The following is a 16,368-nucleotide window of genomic DNA, read 5'->3' as shown; positions in this document are numbered from 1 at the left end:
ATGAATGTGTGTGTGTATTTTTTCCAAGATAAAACATATCTACGAAAACAAAACAAAATAAATAAATAAATAAACATATCTACGCTATTTAAGTCAACCAATATGGTTAGTTTGCTTCCTCTGATAGTTTTCTAAGGCAGTGAAATAAATAAAAAATCAAATTTGTTCTAAAGAAATTAGTACTATCCAGGTGTGGTAGTGCACACCTATAGTCTCAGGTACTTGGGAGGCTGGGGCGGGAGGATCCCTTGAGCCTAGGAGTTCGAGATTACAGTGAGCTATGATTGGGCCACCACACTCCAGCCTAGGCAACAGAGCAAGATCATGTCTTTAAAATATTTATAGTACTTTACTAAGAACTAGGTTAGGAATTAGAAGGAGCGGCCAGGGGCTCATGCCTGTAATCCCAACACTTTGGGAGATTGAGGCAGGTGGATCACTTGAGATCAGGAGTTCCAGACCAGCCTGGCCAACATGATAAAACCCCACCTCTACTAGAAAAATACAAAAATTAGCTGGGTGTGGTGGCAGGCGCCTGTAATCCCAGTTTGGGAGGCTGAGGCAGGAGAATTGCTTGAACCCGGGAGGCTGAGGTTGTAGTGGGCTGAGATTGCACCACTGCACTGCAGCCTGAGCAACAGAGTGAGACCCCGTTTCAAAAAACAACAACAACAAAAGGAATTAGAAAACTTCAGCCGGGCATGGTGGCTCACGCCTGTAATCCCAGCACTTTGGGAGGTGCAGGCGGGCAGATCACAAGGTCGAGAGATTGAGACCATCCTGGCCAACATGCTGAAACCCCGTCTCTACAAAAAATACAAAAATTAGCAGACATGGTGGCGCGTGCCTATAGTCTTAGCTACTTGGGAGGCTGAGTAGCTGGGAGAAGCGCTTGAACCCGGGAGGTGGAAGTTGCAGTGAGCCGAGATTGTGCCACTGCACTCCAGCCTGGCGCCAGAGTGAGACTCCATTTCAGAAAAAAAAAATAATAATAATAACTTCATCTCCTTCTGGAGTTCATATTATCTTCAGTATGTTTATCAGTTACAGCACTGTTAGTGTCTCCCAAATCTACATCTCCTGCCCAGGCTACCCCCTAGCTGAGCCCCAGACTTGCATATTCAACAACCAACTTGGTATTTCTGTTTGGTTACCAGCTATAAAAACTAATTCTAGCTACCTAAGAAAAAGGAAATTTATTGGAAAGCTGTGAGGGCCTCAAAGAGTAATAGGAATGGGAGAGGTTAAGGAGGCCGAAGAAGACAGAAAGTGACCTGGCGCTTCCAGAATGTCTTGGTAATAGGAGCTGCTCACCCACTGCTCAACCGCATGGTTTCTTCCATCTCTGTGTCACTCCAAACAAGATTCAAAGTCCTGGAGGGAGTTTGGCTGGCCAAGCTTGGGTTACATGGCAACTCTTTGACTGAATCAGTGTAGCCAGACTGGCAAAGATAATGTTTACTAAGACCCATTGTTGAGGCAGATGTGTGTAAATAGGTGCTCCCATGCACCACTGTTGCAAGTACATTGCTCCTGCTTCTTCTGGGAGTCAATTAGGTAACATACCAAATCTTTTTCTTTTCCTTTCTTCCCTCCTTCCTTCCTTCCTTCCTTCTTTCCTTCCTTCCTTTCTTTCTTTCTTTCATACGCTTTAACCGAGAAACACATTCAAGACTTTTTCTAAGGAAAATAATTGATTGAGTGAGCAAAAATAAAGATAGTTGGTTATTTTATTATTGTTTACAATAGCAAAATTGGAGATGTCCTAATTGCCAACAATAGGAAATTTGTTAAATGAATGATGATATAACCATATGTTGAAGTGCTTTATAGCCATTAGAAATTATGTTGTAGACTCACATTTGTTTACATGGAAACATGTCCATTTTATATTGTTAAATGAAAAAGGCAGGCTATAAACAGTATTTGACCCTAGTTTTAAAAAATTAACATACATATGTAATTTTTTTTTTTTTTGAGATGGAGTCGCACTCTGTTGCCCAGGCTGGAGTGCAGTGGTGGCACGATCTCGGCTCACTGCAACTTCCGCCTCCCTCCAGGTTCAAGCAATTCTCCTGCGTAATTTTTATATCTTTTCAGTAAAGACGGGTTTCACCTTGTTGGCCAGGCTCTTCTTGAACTCCTGACCTCAAGTGATCTGCCCACCTCAGCCTCCCAAAGTGCTGGGATTACAGGTGTGAGCCATCGCGCCCAGCCTGTAATTTTTTTTCTTAAGAGACAGGGTCTCTCGCTCTGCCACCCAGGATGGAGTGCGGTAGCGCAATCATGGCTCACTGCAGCCTCAAACTCCTGGGCTCAATCAATCCTCCAGCTTCAGCCTCCTAAGTAGCTAGGACTACAGGCACCTGCCACCACAACTGGCTAATTTTTTTTTCTTTTGGTAGAGACGAGGTCTTGCTATGTTGTCCAGGCTGGTCTTGAACTTCTTGAACTTCTGGGCTCAAGCGATCCTTCTGCCTTGACCTCCCAAAGCATTGGGATGACAGACAAGAGCCACCACACTCAGCATATATATACGTATGCATTTTTTTTTTTTGGGAGGAGGGGAGGACAGGGTCTCGCTTTGTCACCCAGGCTGGAGTGCAGTGGTGCGATCTCGGCTCACTATAGCCTCAACTTCCTGGGCTCAAGCAATCCTCTCCCTCAAATCCCCAAGTACCTGGGACCAAAGCATGCATAATTACACCAGGCTAATTTTTGTATCTTTTGTAGAGACAGGGTTTCGCCATGCTGCCAGGCTGGGCTCAAACTCTTGGACTAAAGCAATCTGCCTGCCCTGGCCTCCCAAAGTGCTGAGATTACAAGTGTGAGCCACAGTGCCTGACCTATATATGTATTTTTAAAGTTCAAAAGAACTGAAATCTTTGGCAAGCAAGTGCGTTTTCACTTCTAAAATCAGAAAAAGCCAGGCAAGATGGTTTATACCTGTCATCCCAGCACTTCTGGAAGCTGAGGAGGGAGAATTGCTGGAGGCCAGGATTTCAAGACCAGCCTGGACAACAGAGCGAAACCCCATCTCTACAAAAAATCAGCCAGGCATGGTGGCATATGCCTGCAGTACAAGGCAGAAGGATCGCTTGAGCCCAGGAGTTCAAGGCTGCAATGAGCTATGATCATGCCACTGCACTCCAGCCCTGGCAACAGAGCAAGACCCTGCTCTCTAAAACATAAATAAATAAGTAAATTAATAAATGAACAATAAAATAAAATCAGAAAATCAAAAACTATTTAGAGTGTTAACAAAGTAGACTCAATATTACTTAAATGTGCTTGAAATTCTTTTAATATATTTTCATAAAATGGTATATATCACATTTTTTAAAATTCTTCTACAGACCTGGTGATTAGAAGTATGGTATCTCACTTTTAACTTTATAATACAGCCTGTGAGCTTTATTTTTTATTTTATTTATTTTTTTTTGAGACAGAATCTTGCTCTGTCACCCAGGCTGGAGTACAGTGGTGTGATCTCAGCTCATTGCAAGCTCTGCCTCCCGGGTTCACACCATTCTCTTGCCTCAGCCTCCCAAGTAGCTGGGATTACAGGCAGGCGCCACCACACCCGGCTAATTTTTTGTATTTTTAGTAGAGATGGGGTTTCACCATGTTGGCCAGGCTGGTTGTGAACTCTTGACCTCAGGTGATTCACCTGCCTCAGCCTCCCAAAGTGCTGGGATTACAGGCGTGAGCCACTGCACCCAGCCCAATGGTACCCAGAATAACAGCCTTCGTGATAGTAATAGTTAACATTTATGGACTGCCAGGCACTGTTTTAGAAGCTTTCTATGCATTTCTCATCCAGTGCTCACCACAACCTTATTAGGTTGATACCGCATAATTATTTGCCCTATTTCACAAATGAGGAAACTAAGGCCACCTATCAAGTCACTGGAAAGTCCAGGACTCCCCACAAACTAGAGTTAAGTCCAGAGCCGATGCTTTTAATCTCTATGCTAGATTTCCTCCATAATTAGGAAATTAAGTTTGAGTGAGTTCATTTATTTATACCATTGCCTTGTTCCAGAAAGGATTTCAGGCAAATGGTTAAGTAAATTGTCCAAGATCACCCAGACAATAAGTGGCAGTGCCAAGAATCAAAACTCTTTCTTGAAGGAACTGTATAAACTAAGTGAGCTAACACAGATGTAGACTCACATCTTGTATTTCCTCCTAAACATGAGAAGGGGAAATGAAGGCTCTTTCTTTGGCCAGTTTTCATGTTCATTCTAGCTGGATGTGTTTTCAGCCTTAGAGTGTCTTTATCATTTGAAAAGGGACAGAGTAGGACAAGAGGAATTCATGAATCGCAGGACTGGGCAGCAAGCACATGGCTGCCCATGGTAGGCAGAGGAAAGGAAAGGCCTGAGGCGATCCTAAGATGTATGCTTGGGACGTGACAGACAACCTGGAAACACTGCTTAGTAATAAGCCATCTTCAGGAGGAAAGGTAAGAAAGAGCAAAGAAGGGTAAAATGAAGAGACCAAGGAAGAGCTAGGGAGCTATATAGTATGAGAGGTGGAGGGAAGGTAATGGGGACATGTATAGCTGTTCGGGAGTGAGAATAAAAATAATAATTGGCCAAGGTGGGAGGATCACTTGAGGTCAGGAGTTCAAGACCAGCCTGGGCAACACAGTGAGACGCCCCCCCCAACGTCTCTACAAAAAACATAAAAATGAGCAGAGTATGGTGGTGCATGCTTATTGTCCCACTTACTTGAGAGGCTGAGGTGGAAGGATCACTTGAGCCCAGGAGGTCAAGGCTGCAGCCAGCCTTGATCACGTCACTGGACTCCAGCCTGGGCAACAGAGCGAGACCCTGTCACTAAAAAAATAATAATAATAATAGGCAGGCATGGTGGCTCACGCCAGTAATCTCAGCAGTTTGGCCAACATGGTGAAACCCCGTCTCTACTAAAAATAAAAAAATTAGCCAGGCATGGTGGCGGGCACCTGTAATCTCAACTACTGGGGAGGCTGAGACAGGAGAATGGCCTGAACTCAGGAGGCAGAGGTCGCAGTGAGTCAAGAGCACACCATTGCACTCCAGCCTGGGCGAAAAGAGCAAAACTCCGTCTCAAAATAATAATAATAATAATAGTAATTGGATTTGAGAGTGCCAGGTTTCAAAGAAGAAAAGTATAAAAGGTAAACACTAACAGAATATTCTTTTTTTAAAAAGTACATATTCTAAAGCTATTCTAAAGTATCTCAAATCAAGGACAGCCCCTTCAAGTCTGAGTGAGTAACATTTTTGCTGTTCCCTCTCAGTCCCCTCTTTGTTTTGGGTCCATAGCATCCTTCTTCTCAAGACAAGTACTGAGTCAATTTTCTTTTACCTCTGAGAACTCAGCCCAAATAGGTTTGTGTAAAGAACTGTCTTTTCTTGGCAATAACTTGAAAAATAAATAAGATGAAATATATACTCGTTCTTTTTTGTATGGCTGAAAAACTGAACATCCATTTGCTTTCAGTTTGAATTATTACAAAAACATTGCAGAACTTGTCCTAATCTTTTTTTTTTTTTTAAATGAAGGAGCCTGTCTCAATTTAGTATCCTTAACCAAACATGATTTAGTCCCAGGGCAAGAACTGGCTATAAAGAAAATACAGCTATTTTAGTAACAGCTCTTTAGTCCTGGCTGTTCATGGAAAGCTAACTATAAAGGCATTTGAAACTTCTCATTAAGAACCATGATGTTGGCCGGGTGAGGTGGCTCACGCCTGTAATCCCAGCACTTTGGGAGGCTGAGGCGGGCGGATCACGAGGTCAAAAGATTGAGACCATCCTGGTCAACATGGTGAAACCCGTATCTACTAAAAATACAAAAATTAGCTGGGTGTGGTGTCGTGTGCCTGAAGTCCCAGCTACTTGGGAGGCTGAGGCAGGAGAATTGCTTGAACCCGGGAGGCGGAGGTTGCAGTGAGCCGAGATCTCGCCACTGCAATCCAGGCTGGTGACAGAGCAAGACTCTATCTCAAAAAAAAACAAAAACAAAAACAAAAAAACACATGAAGTTTTACTTAAGTTGGACTTGGTCACTCTGGATAATGTAAAACAGAAGTCACTTACTGAGACATAGGGACAGGAAGAGGAAATGGTTGACCTAGGGACAGGAGGAGGAAATGGCTGACCTGTAACTAGAGTTCCCCAAAGGTGACAGGTAGACTTATTAGCCTCCCGGGACCTATATTTATGTAGCAACTTGAGCTGACCAGCACGTGTGCTGGGTAATGTTTAAATCATTAGAGTGCATGTATACGAACTTAACATTACAGGAATTTATTTCCTCTCCCATTACTGCTTTCTGGACATTTTTTTTTTTTTGCCTAAACTATGCAAACAACATTCGAAAAAAGGCAACTCAATACAGGTTGGTTGGATAGAATTCTGTGGAATATTGATCATTAGGACTTCTCCTTTACCATGAGAACTATACAAAGTGTTCTCTGTTGTAAGTAACTGAATCTTGGGTAAAGAAATGTCCACATCTATTTGAATTTAGTTTGGAGTTATTCCTTCTCTCTACAAACAGGGTATAATGTATATATTTATTTAAAAATATATGTATTATATTTTTAAATGTAAGTGATTTAATCTTGTTTTAAGGATTTAAAAAATTCTCTGAGATAATTAAAGGAGTTGCAAATTCCACAAAGTTAGACAGCAAAACCATGATGTTCTAGAAATGTACAGATATATGTACATAGTAGAAAATGTAAGGCCGAACATAGTGGCTCACGCCTGTAATCCCAGCACTTTGTGAGGCCGAGGTGGGTGGATCACTTGAGGTCAGGAGCTTGAAACCAGCCTGACCAATGTGGTAAAACCCCGTCTCTATTAAAAATACAAAAATTAGCTGGGCATGGTGGCATGAGCCTGTAGTCCCAGCTACTCAGGAGGCTGAGACAGGAGAATTGCTTGAACCTGGGAGGCCGAGGTTGCAGTGAGCCGAGATCGCACCACTGCACTCCAACCTGGGCGACAGAGCAAGGCCCTGTCTCAAAAAAAAAAAAAAAGAAAAGAAAAGAAAAAAGAAAATGTACATTATGATAGCCAGTGACTAAAAACCTAACCTAAACTAAATTTAATCCCTCATTGGCTACTTCATAAAACCTCAGATCCAGTACAAACAGCCCTAACACAAATGCAACAGGGGTACAATGCAGTATTAGACTTAAACACCCAGTAAAATGATTTGAGACCTAGCAGATCTGTGCCCTGATACTATTTTTTAAATTATGACTGATAAGAAGCTCTAAGAAACGCTGAAAGAAAAATGACTCATTCCACAAAGACATTTTTATGAGGGAAGTGGATTTAGAATTTAATGGTGACATTTAGTCATTATAAAGTAGATAATTTCATGAAGAATAATATGATATTTATAACAGCATCATTGTCAATTAAATTAGTAAAGAGTAAAAGTGAATCAAAGATCCTTGATGAGCAAAGTATGATGAAGTGGAAGCTCAGTAAAGGCACAGTTAGCTGTTAGGAGAGAAGAAATAGGCTGGGCACGGTGGCTAACGCCTGTAATCCCAGCACTTCGGGAGGCCAAGGTGGGTGGATCACCTGAGGTCAGGAGTTCGAGACCAGCCTACCCAACATAGTGAAACCCCGTCTCTACTAAAAATACAAAAAATTAGCTGGGCTTGGTGTTGGGCGCCTCTAATTCCAGCTACTCAGGAGAGTGAGGCAGGAGAATGGCGTGAACCTGGGAAGCGGAGGTTGCAGTGAGCCAAGATCGTGCCATTGCACTCCAGCCTGGGCAACAACAGTGAAACTCCATCTCAAAAAAAAAAAAAAAAAAAAAAGAGAGAGAAGAAATAGAGTGGAAGATTTTAATTGTTGTAGTTGTTTTTAGATCCATGTGTTTTTAGATCTGGTACTTGTTTTTAGATTGTTAGGTCTGCATCATAACAGAATCAGACTTGGATTAGTTAAGTTACACATAAAGTTCTGATTCCTCATGGCCAAATCTTCTTGCGCATTTCATTGTCTCTATTTTTTCTCTTTGGATTGCTCATCTAATGCACTACTTTCTCTTCTGCAAGACTTCCTTAAGATTTTGTTTTGTTACAATTTTTGGTTGGTGGCCCATCCTGAAAGACAGTTGTTTACTACATTCTAAAAAAGCCACAAACAAGGAGTGTCTCCATTGTTCCTTGGTTACACATTCTAGTCTACTCAAATCATGGACCAATTTATTTTTCTGTTGTTTGTAGTCTGTAGCCTAATATACCCTGTACTACCTTCTGAGGGCAATATGGGTTTTGTAAATGGCAGAAACATATGTAAATAATCAAACTCCATTGTATAATATATTGTGCCAAGAATGGATTGTTTCATACATGGTGTGTTGGTGAAGAAATAAAACCTTGAAAGTAAAGTGTTTTCTATTAGGCTACTTAATATAGAAATGGTTTATGCCCGAGGGCAAAAAATTCATTGATGCTTAGGCATAATCTATTGACTTTTAATTAAAACCTTGCTTATTTTACAAGTGTAAATCCATGAGCTAAATCACATTTTGAGTCTACGGATTTATGACTGGAATAAGTTTAATGCTGAATTAGCCCTTGTAAAATGTGCTTTCTTAGAATAATAGCATTAGCTCCAAAATACATGTTATTTGATTGCCTTATTGCACCCAAAATAAAGTTATTGCAATTTGGCAATACCATAAACCACGTATCTTAATTTAAAATAGCACATATTATATATAAAGTATGTTCAACAATTGTTCCTAAGATCCTAGAATCTGGAAATGCATTCACAGTATCATCTGTACAATGAACAAGTATTTCATTTTTCAGACCAAAAAGGTAAAACTTTAACCCTAATTTTTAAGTCTATGACTTACAGAAACTGCAGTATATTGTTATAAGGCTTATTATCTTTGAAAATGTCTGCTTTGAATTTTTATTTATTCCTTGGGTTTTGTAGCTTGATAAAACACAAATGGCAAATATATTTATCTAAAAATTTAAAAATGTTTTTCTCCTGACTCTTCTAACTCCCTAGTTAGAATTTTAGAAGATCAAAAGGAAAGTAAGCAATAAATACTAATTTATTATAGGATAAAAGAACATATTCCCTGACTCATTTACTTCTAATTAAGACGTGCATGAGACCATAAAAATAGAAATATGTTTATGTAACTCATTTAAAATCTAACCAATCCAGAGAAAACATCAACCTCCCCTAAGTGTATCAATACACAGTTTTGTAATATAACAGAAAAAAATGTGGCCAGAAAAATGAGATCTAATGGCAATTTCCTTTTCTTACAATAGTTTTTTCCTATCAAATACAGCTAAGAAGCCCTTGCATAAGAACTAAAACACAAGAAGTTATCATCTACAGATGGTGATTTGCCCCTACGTATTATGGGAAAAATGATGAACACACTATGCAGAGACATTCATGTGTTCATTCACCCACAAAGACGTAGTCAGCAACCAGGTCATGCCAAGCACTGGGCTCAGTCCATCCAAGTGCCAAATGCCTAACAGAACAGGGTGAATTATCAAGTCTGTCTGCAGTGAAATTACGTGTATCTGCAGATTATCTTTCATTTGCACTCCATCGTTTTATTGAAATTCCTATTTTTAGATATTTTCTCCCATACTAAAGGCTGAATATAACTTTTTAGAAAAAGACTAATTTTAGATCTTCCACCGTGTAGGCTCAGTTTGAAATGTTCTTTTTCACATTGCCCTAAGTGAATTATCCTACGTTTTCAGTTCCGAGGCTGTCAGGCTGGATCTAAGCCCTGTTTAAGTCACTGTCGGTTGAAAGGGTTAGTAAGACATCTGTGAATGTTAAAAGCATGTGGGCCAGTGTATTGCTTTGATCAGGGGTTTTTGCCCAACTAAGAGGACTGAATTTTGACTGAATTCAAAATCATAGATCATTTGGTGGCAATTAATACACTACTCTTCTTTCTGGGATATTTGCCTATGTACCTGTCCATCAATGTTAATCTCTCTTTGGCTGAAAATTTAGGTTTTTCATAGCTTTTTTATTTTTGTAGCAATTCCCTTCCCCTTGCAATAGTCTCTGTTTGTTAGTATTATTCATATTAGACTTTCTAAGTGTGTTTCTCTTTTTTTAACTTACAGTCAGATCCATATTTTAGCTGCTTGATTGTAATTTTCTGACACCAGTGAAATAGGATTCTCCAGTATTAAACCAAGATGTCTCCAAGGTAATAGAGCAGAGAAGTGGTAGCATATGATAGATGAGTCTCTGAGCCACTTGAAGTATTATGTGGAAGGTGACCAGGAATATTCAAAAGCACTACAGAGTTTCAAGGAAGGGTACTCTTTGAATGAACATATATTGAAGAAATAAAATGCATGTAGAACAGAGCGAAGCATAATATCTTTTTAAAATATATTCATATTTGATTGTATATGCATAAATAAACACTGAAGAATAGACCAAAAATTAGAGTTGTTACCCATGGAGGAAAGAGGGGCAAAGGAATGAATGGAAACTATTTGTGTATACCTTCCTATTTAGTTTTGATTTTTGAATCATGAAACACACAGTTAAATTAAAATAAAAATTACTTGGAAGATCAGGATCTTCAATCAGTAGACTGAGATCCATAGAGCTATCTCTAGACCTTTCCTGGTAGACCCTCATGCCAATTGCTCCCACCAGCTCCATGAATTCTCAACCCACTGAATCCTCCCCTCCTCAAGCACCGCATTTTCCTGCAAGCTCCACGTGCATCTGATGCAGGTGTCAGAAAACTCAACCCCAGCTGATTTAAGCAAAGAAAGGGAATTGATTGAGGTAAACTGAAAAGTCCAGGCCTAGACCTTCAGGCACAGCTTGACTCAGGAATTAAACTAGAGAACACAAGGATCCAGTCCACAGCTCTGCTTCCTCAGAGTTGGTTCTGTTCTCAGACCCTGCCAGTGGTCACCAGCAGCTACGGGCTATCAACATCACGACAACCAATTATGGAAGAAAGAGCCACTTTTCCTCTAATAGCTTCCATAGAAGTTCCAGAATTGAGTCTTATGGGCTTTGATTGGCCCAGTTTTAATCCTTTGCCCATCTCATCAATCACTGTCGCCAAAGAGAGCATGCCATCATTGGCTTAGTCTAGGTTACATGCCCCACTGTGGGCATAGGAGTGAAGTGCTTCATCTGAAGTGCATAGGTAGAAAAGTGAAACTGGGGTATATTATCAGGAAGGGATGTTAGATATTGGACAGTAAAAACACTACTCTTGGCAGGGCATGGTGGCTCACACCTGTAATCCCAGCACTTTCGGAGGCCAAGGCTGGTGGATCACCTGAGGTCAGGAGTCTGAGACCACCCTGGCCAACATGGCAAAACCCCATCTCTACTAAAAATGCAAAAATTAGTCAGGCATGGTGACTGGTGCCTGTAATCCCAGCTACTCAGGAGGCTGAGGCAGGAGAATCGCTTGAACCCAGGAGGCGGAGGTTGCAGTGAGCCGAGATTGCAGTCAATACACTCCAGCCTGGGCGATAGAGTGAGACTCCATTGCAAAAAAAAAAAAAAACCACCAAAAAAACACTACTGTGTTCTCAAGCTGGAGTGCAATGGCACCATCTTGGCTCACTGCAACCTTTGCATCCCGGGCTCAAATCATCCTCCTGCCTCAGCCTCCCAAGTAGCTGGGACTATAGGCATGAGCCACCATGCCTGGCTAATTTTTGGATTATTTGTAGAGATGCGGTTTCACCATGTTGGCCAGGCTGGTCTCGAAGCCCTAGACTCAAGTAATCCACCCGCCTCAGCCTCTCAAAGTGCTGGGATTACAGTCGTGAGCCACTGCGCCTGACCTAAAAAAGCAGCTTTTCAAAAGAGATTTGAGACTCCTGATTTAAAATAAGAGTTTTTTTGGCCTGAAATAGGCTATCCAGAGAACACTGTACTTTTCAAAGCAGGTCAGAAAAATTGCTGTTCTAATCAAGAAAAAGCAGAAGTTCAAAAAAATTACTTATATTCCAAAAACTGAATTTTAGGAGCCAGGGAATGATGAGCAGTTTGATAGAACTGTTTTGTTGAGTTAGACCAGACAATAAATTATTTTTGTGTGTTTTTTTTTTTTTTGGTACAACACCTCGGTATTATTTGGACCTTGAAACTTTCTCTTAATATATATTGTTTCTGATCGACGACCACAGGCAGTCTTTAAATACTCCACAAGGAATAGATGGAAAGGAGGCACCTTTCCAAGAGAAATCCTTAAACCAAAGTATTCCTTACCCGTTTCTGCCCTGTTATTCCATGGCTGGTCTCAATTAGCTTTCTGCCACTGTCATACATTTGTGAAAATGGCAACAGTGGTAATGAACATACCCATGGGCCCATGGAAGATTTCCATTTTCTCTTCATTTCTGGCACCACAAGAACACTCCAGTCCAGCACACACAATCAGTTCAAGTGCACGCATAAAACTCTACTATATATAGTATGAGTGGATTCCAGGATGCAAACTATATATAGTTGAGCTAAATAACGAGTTCGCGCTCATGTTACTCAGCTGGCAATGTTTGAAACATGAAACAGTTCTTTCCAGTCACTCCTTGTTGAATGCTGGTTCTCACTGGTGCTCTTTTGTGCACCCTTGTTTTCAGCTGGCCTGTCTTCTTAAGTCCCTTTCCGGATTTTTGTCAAGTGAGAGCTGTTTCTGTCTAACTTTTTTTTTTTTTTTTTTTTTGAGACAGAGTCTCACCTGTCACCCAGGCTGGAGTGCAATGGTGCGATCTCAGCTCATTGAAACCTCGCCTCCCGGGTTCAAGCGATTCTCCTGCCTCAGCCTCCTGAGTAGCTGGGATTACAGGTGCATGCCACCACACCTGGCTATTTTTTTTTTTTTTTTTTTTTTTAGTAGAGATAGGGTTTCACCACATTGGCCAGGCTAGTCTTGAACTTCTGATCTCATCATCCTCCCACCTCAGCCTCCCAAAGTGCTGGGATTACAGGCGTGAGCCACTGCACCCAGCCCTGTCTAACTTTTATGTACAGGGATGGCTCTGGCATTTCCTTCTTTATTTTTATTTTTATGTTTTTAACCGTATCCCTGGTGATAGGTGAGGCTATGGTATTTTTAGCCGGAAAAGTTCAGGGCAGCAATCTGGGGGCAATCGGGGCAGCAAAATGGGGGAAGCTTGAGGCAATTCCCTGGAATCTTTTTAGATCTGGAGGATGCTGATGGAGATTACAGAGGAGGAAGGGCTAAAAGACCCACCGTAGGCTATCTTTTGGTGCTGTCACTACCCACACATCTTTTTTCTTTTATCTTGTAGAAACTGCTTGTTCTGGCAGGCTGTCACCCAGCCAATTAAGCCACGCTCACCCAATAGAAAATCTCAAAATTTTCTCTGAACTTCCCATTTCCATCAGAAGGGCATTAAAGTGTCCCACAGACATTTATTTGGTCATGGGGATGCCAACATGAACAAGATGGTCCTTGTCCTCAAGTTGTTCACAGTCTAAAGTGAAGTAGAGCCAGGTACAGTGGCTCACGGTAATCCCAACATTTTGGGAGGCTGAGATGGGAGGATCACTTGAGGCCAGGCATTTGAGACCAGCCTGGGCAACATAGTGAGACCCTATCTCAACAAAAAATTTAAAAACTAGTCAGGCATGGTGGTGCACGTTGGAAGTCCCAGCTACTTGGGAGGCCAAGGCAGGAGGATCCTTTGAGCCCAGGGGTTTGAGGCTGCAGTGAGCTATGATCATGTCATTGCACTCAAGCCTGGTTGGCAGAGTGAGACCTTGTCTCTATTAAAAGAATAATAATAATAAAGTAGAGTAGGGGTAAAGGGACATACACAGACAGACAAGCTATATGCATGAGCTGTATTTGCAATGAGTGGTGTGTTGTAAAAATCACAGTGTGTGTGTTCTGTTTACCTCGTCTGTGCTCCCTATTTGTATCTCCTCTCTCTCATCTATAGCAGCTCGTATTTTATTCTTTCCCACATTCCATTCATTAAACAAATACTTGTTGAGTCTTGAGTCTGTGCTAAGTGCTGAGGCTACAGTGGCATTGGACTTGTATTCCAATGGAGAGAATCAGATAATAAGCAAGTATACAAATAAGATATTATTTAGTGAAAGAGAAAACAGACTAAGGGATAGAAAGTGACCATTAGGGGAGGTAAAATGGGGAAAGGCTGCAACAATGGGCACAGCAATCTCTCTGAGGAGGTGACATTTGAACTAAGATCTGATGGGCAGGTAAGAGGTAACCAAGCATGGGAATATCTGGGGAAGAGCAGGGCTGGCAGGTGAAACTGGAAGGGGCAGACTGAGCAGGAAGTCTGTGGTATTGCAGGAATGGAAAGAAGGTCCAGGTGACTAGAGCTTAGTGTCACAGGGGAGAGGGACAGCAGCTGAGATCACAGAGGTCATCAGAGGCCAATCAGGAGGGCTGGAAGTCCTTGATAAGGTGTCTGAATTTTATTATCAGTGCAATTTGGAGAGGGGAATGTACTTTTCCTATTATCAGACATGCGTGTTTTTTATTCAGGGTATCCTTTTCAGCATATAAAGAAACAGAATTAGTGATGAAAATATTGATTGCTTGGTGAGTACAGAATTAGAGCAAAGACAGATGAAAGGTCTTGAGGGATATTTTAATAGGCTCTCCAAGGGTCCACAGCACTGGGGGTTTTCCTTTTCAAATATCTGGATATTTGTGTGCATCAGATATACTAAACTCTCTTGAACAAAGTTTAACTCCTCAAGTCTCCTTGTTTTTAGGGTAGGCAGGAATCCATGCCCTTTTGTCTATACTCTTTATCACACCATCACCTTTCCTTACTTCCACAGCCTTTGTTACATTCCCAGTTATAGATGATATTTAATCACCTCAAGAATCTAGTCCAGGCCGGGTGTGGTGGCTCACGCCTGTAATCCCAGCACTTTGGGAGGCCAAGGCAGGAGGATCACATGAGGCCAGGAGTTTGAGACCAGCCTGGCCAATATGGTGAAACCCCATCTCTATTTAAAAATAATAATAATAAAAAAAGCTGGTCATGGTGGCACACGCCTGTAGTCCCAGCTACTCGGGAGGCTGAGGTAGGAGAATCTCTTGAACCCGGGAGGCAGAGGTTGCAGTGAGCCAAGATCGCCCCACTGCACTCCAGCCTGAGCAACAGAGCGAGATTCTGTCTCAAAAAAGAAAGAAAAAAAAAAAAAGAATGTAGTCCAAAACTATCATAAACTGGATCCTGATGGGAAGTGTACAATTATATAACATCCTATCCATGGTTAGTGAATAATTTTCAGCTTCAATCTTGGGGAACGAGACCTACGTCCCACTTCCCACCGACTTGGGCTTTTGGCTTGGGGGCTAGCCTTCTTTTCACTTCTTGTCACTCTGTAATCACTGACCACAATATGCATATGGTTCTGATGTAAACTAAAATCTTTATCCAAAGGCTCTATCCACCTGGCAACTTTTGAACCCATATGAAATAAGCAGGGTAGTGACTCTTCTTTTGAGACCTCATTTGCTCATTTATTCAAGTACATGGAGCCCCAGGCAGTCCACTGAGTACAAGGGATAAACAGATGCATGATGTACTCTTGGCCCCCTAGTCTGACAAAGCTTTTATGTGTATCTCTGGTTCTTAAAAAGAACAAATTGTCCACTTACAAACTGTATACTTACAACTAACCTGGATGTACAGGGCGTGTGCTCCATGCAGCTTGCAAATATCTGTCTTGAATTATTTTCTGCAGACTAACAGCCACCATACTTCTGGTTGCTCCTCTCTCCTCCTTGTCCTCCTTCCCACTTCCAGAGCGCTTGCTGCTGTTGCCATGACAACCAGAAGGAAAAGCTTTGGAACTTTATCTCTTACTATGGGCCCATGTCTCCCCATGAGGACAATATTGTCTGTCACTCCAACTGGACTCTGGGGCTTTCTCTTTAAATATACCATTAAGTCATGTTAAAATTGGAACTCTAGGGGCAAGATTATGAGGGTATTAAGTCAGCGACCTAGGAATTCTCAAATCTTGTTTTTGACTAGCAATCCTTTTCTTCAAAGAAAATATGTGTACTTATGACAAAGCAGGGTATAGGGATGCTTTTTACTAAGTGGGGCTTCACATCTAAGCCCCATATAGAGTTTTAACAGGTCCATACAGGCCTGGTGGAGGTCTCTTTTGGCATAAGCTGGGTTGACCCGAGATGCCTACTTGACCACTAAGAGATTAGAAAAAAGATCCTCCAGCTCAAACTTGTCATCTGGGCTCCAGGTTCAGGCAGCCATCTACCGGCTTGATATTTCCCCTGGATGTCTCGTGGACATCTTCATCTTAAAAATCTTTCCAT

At 41.5% G+C, this 16,368-nt stretch overlaps 1 long non-coding RNA gene across 1 annotated transcript in view; it reads right to left on the bottom strand.

Annotated features, from left to right (window-relative positions):
- LOC109026839 (uncharacterized) overlaps positions 1 to 15,878 on the bottom strand; it is a 63,491-nt gene extending 47,613 nt beyond the window's left edge. The window contains exon 1 of the long non-coding RNA XR_010133595.1: positions 15,707 to 15,878. This is a non-coding gene — a long non-coding RNA (uncharacterized lncRNA). The remainder of the gene's footprint in view (positions 1 to 15,706) is intronic.
- Positions 15,879 to 16,368: the final 490 nt, after the last annotated feature.

This window comes from Gorilla gorilla, chromosome 4 (assembly GCF_029281585.2).
Source record: "Gorilla gorilla gorilla isolate KB3781 chromosome 4, NHGRI_mGorGor1-v2.1_pri, whole genome shotgun sequence".
NCBI classification, from domain to species: domain Eukaryota; kingdom Metazoa; phylum Chordata; class Mammalia; order Primates; family Hominidae; genus Gorilla; species Gorilla gorilla.
This window is presented reverse-complemented; position numbering and strand designations above follow the sequence as displayed.